General features: G+C 45.4%; 1 protein-coding gene across 3 annotated transcripts in view; it reads left to right on the top strand.

Annotated features, from left to right (window-relative positions):
* Window positions 1-1,727: 1,727 nt before the first annotated feature.
* The window catches only part of ARHGEF18 (Rho/Rac guanine nucleotide exchange factor 18), a 50,724-nt gene continuing 46,451 nt past the window's right edge, over window positions 1,728-6,000 (top strand). For 2 of the 3 annotated variants that reach the window (XM_077841758.1, XM_077841757.1), the window contains exon 1: window positions 1,729-1,832. The gene's annotated coding sequence lies outside the window, so the exon portion shown is untranslated. Of the gene's footprint in view, window positions 1,833-6,000 lie in introns of all 3 variants that reach the window. The other variant, XM_077841759.1, reaches the window with a different exon arrangement.

Raw genomic sequence — 6,000 nt, 5'->3', positions numbered from 1 at the left:
CACAGACCCCCTTCCTCCCCAGTTACCCCCCCTCCCCCCAGTCACATACCCCCTTCCTCCCCAGTTACCCCCCCGCTCCTCCCCCGTCATCCCCCCTGCTCTCCCCCAGTCACAGACCCCCTTCCTCCCCAGTCACCCCCCCGCTCCTCCCCGTCACCCCCCCTGCTCTCCCCCAGTCACAGACCCCCTTCCTCCCCAGTCACCCCCCCGCTCCTCCCCGTCACCCCCCCCGCTCCTCCACAGTCACAGACCCCCTTCCTCCCCAGTTACTCCCCCTCCCCCCAGTCACAGACCCCCTTCCTCCCCAGTCACCCCCCCGCTCCTCCCCCGTCACCCTCCCTGCTCTCCCCCAGTCACAGACCTCCTTCCTCCCCAGTCACCCCCCCGCTCCTCCCCCGTCACCCTCCCTGCTCTCCCCCAGTCACCCCCCCGCTCCTCCCCCGTCATCCCCCCTGCTGTCCCCCAGTCACAGACCCCCTTCCTCCCCAGTTACCCCCCCGCTCCTCCCCCGTCATCCCCCCTACTCTCCCCCCAGTCACAGACCCCCCCATCACCCCCCCTGCTCTCCCCCAGTCACAGACCCCACCCCCCGTGGGTGTGGGTGCAAGAGAAAGAAGCACAGCCCTCTGCGGCGCATGCGCCGTGCCGCTCCTCTACCTGCCGCGCTCTACTTCCGGGTCATTGGGGCATTTCCTGTTGCCGGGCGGCGGCTCCCCCCGGACCCTCGGTAGGTGACGGGGGGTGACAGCGCCCCGGGCCTCGCGCTCCCCGGCCGCCGCCTCCGGGGCCTGAGCCCGGCCGGGCCGGCTGCGCGGTGGGCGTGTCCCGGGGCCCGAGCCCCCGGGGAAGGGACCAGCCTGGCCCTGCGGGCGGCCGGGCCGGCGGCGGGAGCGGGGCGGCCCGGCCCGGCCCGGCCCGGCCCGGCCCGAGGGCAGCGCCCCGGGGCTCGGGCTCCCGCTGGGCCGGCCGCGGGCGGGGTCAGACGGTGGGAAATTCCCGTCGGCGCTGCGGGGCAGCGGGAGCCCGGGGCCCCCGACAGCTTCTTGCCGCGACGCCCCTTCCGGGCGCTGGCGGTGGGCGGCCGGGGACGGGTCACTTGGCGCTTCCCTGGGGCCCCGGCGCTGGCCGCTGGCGGCAGCCGGGAGGCCGGGCTGGATCGGCCTTTGGGCTGACCCCGCCGGGCCCTCTCACCAGTCCTCCGCGCGTTTGGTTTCAAGCGGCGGGGCTCGCCTTCCCCGACACCAAGGAGGACAGCAGAAAGTTAGGCTCCCTCGCCCCCTTATTGAGGCTTGAGGTGTGTGCTAGAAAATCCTGGGGGTTAGGGGTGGGAAAGCCCCAGCAGGGGGTCTTGCAGCTCCTGCTTGTGCAGGATTGTTCCCTATGCGGCAGGCACTTCCTCATGGTGGAGACACCCCTGTGCTGCCGATCGGTGTCAATGAAAGGGTTTTCTTTTTCTTGTATTCTTGCCTGTTCTCTATTTTAATAGTATGAAATAAATAGAATATTCTGAAAAAAATAAGTAGAGTTAGTATCTTGTTTTGCTGTCAGATACATGGGATTAGTTGTACAATTTTTATTCTGTATTTAGTTTTCACAGGAAAATTTTATACTGCAAAACAAAACAAAACACAAAAAGCTGCAGTATCACAGACTGTGGATCTGTGTCAAGTCTCCTTAGTTACTAAGCAGAATTAGTAGTGTACTGTCTAGATAAGTGTTTTATATTGCATGCCTGTCACCATAATATCTGGGCTTCTTCCACGTAAAATCAGCAGCAAAAGTGAAGTCACTAATGGACTTCCTGGAGTCTTTGGCACATCTCCCTTATTGAGGTAAAAACTCTGCTTGAGTATTTTTTGTTTGTTTGGTACTTACAGCTGCAAAGCAAAAATACATATATGAAATATGGCTCTCAAACAGGAGCTATAAGACATGATGTGCTGCACTTCCACTTAGTGTTTACCTATCAGATGTTTTCAGTATATTTTGTAATTATGTCACAGTTGCTAATTCACACTCCCTTTGCTGTAACTCCATAATGCTCTTGATAGCGTGTTTAGACACATTTTCAGCATTTGCAATTGAAAAGTCTGAGAAACTTGAAATGGAACAAATCTTTATTTTCGGTTAAAATGCTCATTTTGTATTGCAGCTGTTCAAAAAGAAATGAAGTGCCTGATCTGAATCAATTTTGTTACTGAGTTTGTGTTTTAAAAAAAATTTTTTTTGTGGTGGTGGTGGGCGTGATTTGAAAACTACTTATCTAACATTTAGAACAGAATTTGTTAAAAACAAATAAATTGAGAAAACATCCCCTCCTTGTTTTAGGAGAGAGAATAGTCTTAGTGGGTAAGGAATGGTGTCTCTAGCCTCTGTTTGTCAGAGGCTGGAGGTGGATGGCAGGAGAGAGATCACTTGATCATTATCTGTTAGGTTCAATCCCTCTGGGGCACCTGGCATTGGCCACTGTCGGCAGACAGGATACTGGGCTGGATGGACCTTTGGTCTGACCCAGTATGGCCATTCTTATGTTCTTAATAAAGAAAATGAAATTACTCAATAAGTACAGGTTTCATGGCTTTTCAGTGTAGATTGTTCCTGCTGCTACATCAGAATGTACAGTTTTGCTTCTGCTCTACTCATTTAGGTGTTAAGAGAACAAGCAGGTGCCAGTCACTGGATCCACTAGGACAAAGTTAAATCTGTTCTGAACTGATTAGGATACATGACCTGGATTTGCTCAGTTCAGAAACTGCTGCAAGTCCAGTTGAAACTCCACCTCCCTGATGAGATTGTCACAGACAGTTCCGTTTTCTGGAACTGTGTACTATCGTAGTAACAAAATAAACTGATTGTGTATCTTCAGGTCTATTCAGCTGCCTTGGACTATGGATACATCAAAATGTTTATAATATTTCATAGATATTACATAAGAACAACTTAATTTCCATAAGCATATGGTGGTGTGTTTTTCGTGACTAAACCTGGATGCACTGGTATTGGAAAGCACAGTTTGTGATTTAATTCTAACTGTTTGAGCTGTGAATCAAAATGGAGTTTACAGCAAATTAGTGTGTTACGGCATACTTTTAAACAAATACCTTTATAGTTAATCCTTCAGAAGCACATTCATCATGAACTACATGGCATTTCCTATAGAGTCAGACTAGAGAAATAATCTTCTCGTTTTTCATACGGAGAGAAAAGGTTCCTTTTTGTTCTCTGAAGAATCCAAGCATGTCTGACAGCAGAGAAATCATTAATATCAAGGGAAAGGTATTTGGTTCACAGTTCATTTCTGTTAGGTCAGATCCATTAGGTAGTGAGTATATCCGTGGGCAAGCTCTGTACCCTTGCAAACAGTGACAGAGATTGCCAAATCTTATATTATAACTGAATTGTGCTTCAAGGATGTTTTCAATCTTTCTCTGTCTAATTTAAAAAAACAAATGCTCCAGAACCACATCGTGACTATTAGCAGTAAGGATTCAATCTAATTACAGCATACCTAGATCTTAGTCACAACTGATTTGCAAATGAGCAGTTAAGAGTGATTTTACTAGGCAATGCATTTATTGTCCAGGGGGCAGGGTCATTCCCACTTATCATGTGTGATGAGTCATAGCTCCACACTGGAGCTTAATACTAATTATTGGACATTCTCGTCTCTGCCTGTCAGTTTTGTACTAGTTGCCGTGGGAGGGACTGTATTGGCAGGTCCAATTTGGTTTGATGGTTCAGTGACTTGTCAGATACTGTGGGTCAGCATAACCTGGCAACCTCTCTTGGCATATCTCATGTGTTGTCCAATAAAAGCACTTGTACATGTTGACTTGTAAATTGGTTACTGCCAGTAGCTGCGTACACCTTGAGTAAACATTAGCTGAATCCTAAATTGCCAATAGTGGTTCCAGAGCACTGGATTTTGATAGGTGCTGAAATAATCTCATTGTGCTAGATATCTTGTTACATTTTAGCCTGTTGGGTTTATGGTACCATCTTAAATATTCTTATGAATCTCAGCAAGTCTGGGAGAGAGCTGTTTTTTGACATAGAACAGAATTTCAGACCAGTCATCCACCTCAAATGTTTTAACACTTCGTATTGTATAAACTAACTTTTGGGAAGGAAAGGGGGAGCTTTTATTTTCTACCAGAAAATAGCTTTAATATCTTTGGTCATGAAAATGATCTTTTATGATGATTGTTATTATTTGCTCTCGAACATTGGACTTGCCACACTGGATCAGACCCATTTTCCATCTTGTCCAGTATGCTGTTGATGAGTGGCCAAAAAATAGATTTTTCGAAGGAAGCAAGAAACTCCACATGAAGCAGATGTGGGATAATCTGCCCTCCCTGAAGGTCTCATCTTAATCTCTAATAATTAGTTTGGTTTAAATGCTGCAACATGAGGTTTTAGCTCACTCCCACTACTCTTTTTATTAGTGTTAATTGTTATAACTCTGGATATTTTTGTTAAACATATGAATGTCCGTTGCCTCTTTGAATCTTGCCAAATTCTTGGCCATAGTAAAATCAGGTGGCAGAGAGTTGCACGATCTAATTATATGTTGCATGAAAAACCTATTTTCTTTTGTCAGTTTTGAATTTGCCATTTTTCAATTGCAGAAGCTCCCATCTATCTTTTCTAGACAGTCCATTATTTTATTTACTTTTTATTCATCTCCTTTCTAAGGTAACAATCTCAATCTTTTCAATCTCTTTTTGAGTTTTTCTATGCTCCTGATCAGTCTTGTTGCTCTTCTCTGAACCCTCTCTAATTTTCCAATATTCTGTTCAGAAAGGTGCTCTGAAGGAATAGAGAATGCTAAAAGATCTTGTGTTTAGAGAAAAGAAATCAAATCCAAAAGTCTGCAAGAGAATGAACAAATGTATATTATTTCACCTTTAACTATAGTGGTAATTTTGCTGCTCCACTACAGTAAGAAGGGTGTCAAATAGATATAACTGAAGCATATTTTATAAAATTCGGTGGGATTATAAAAGGCTTTATCAGTTTCTTTCACTCTATTTTTTCACGCTTTTTTCACATTGGGTGGGCAGTTTCAGAAACAACACCTGCCCATAAATTCTCTTGCCAATCTTTGAGGCTTTACAATTGCATTTTTTCCTATTTTCTAGTGTGTTTTTCTCTGCCTTGCTGTGTGAAAGACTTCTACAACAAGGGAAACAAACTGACAATACAGGGAAACAGTGAAACTGTTCACACAGTACTGTCAAATGCATAATCTCCCAGATTTGGTAATTTTAGGTGTTGCTTGTAACAAAGATAGGTGAACAGTTTTCAAACAGAAGTGTATTTTTCAATTGATGTCCCTTTTAAAGTTATCTTAACAAATGCCTAAGTCTGGAGAATAGGACCTGGTCTTACTAATCATTAAAGAAAAAGGAATTGTTTAACCTAATCAATAAGTACACTTAAAACATTGCATTTTAAGTGCTGCAGCGCTTACGTGAAGATGCTTCTATGCTGACAGGAGAGCTCCTCCCGTCAGCATAGTTAATCCACCTCCCCAGGAGAAGCTCTCCTCTACACTAGGGGTTAGGTCGGTATAACTATGTCACTCAGGGGTGTGGATTTTTCACACCCCTGAGCAACGTGTCTATACTGATAGAGGTCTGTAGTGTAGACCTGGCCTAAGTCAATTATAGTTTTAAGATCAGAGTGATTCAAGTGTCCAATCAGTTTGATCAGTTGCATGTTCATGGTAGCTTTTTGCATTATAACTTTGACTCTAAATCTTTTATTCACTTACAATCTGAAGATATCCCTTTTTACAACGTTTTAAATATATTTTTATTCTTTTGTGGAAATTTTATTCACGCTCACCCAAATACTTATAAATGGAATTCTAATGAAGCTTGTGGGTGCTTACAGCCAGCATTCCTAGGTGTACAGGAAGCAGAGAGGTTACTTTTACAAAAACATGACATTAGCAAACTATAAAATGCATGTTTCAGAATAGCAGCCGTGTTA

Source organism: Eretmochelys imbricata, chromosome 25 (assembly GCF_965152235.1).
Source record: "Eretmochelys imbricata isolate rEreImb1 chromosome 25, rEreImb1.hap1, whole genome shotgun sequence".
Lineage (NCBI taxonomy): Eukaryota > Metazoa > Chordata > Testudines > Cheloniidae > Eretmochelys > Eretmochelys imbricata.
This window is presented reverse-complemented; position numbering and strand designations above follow the sequence as displayed.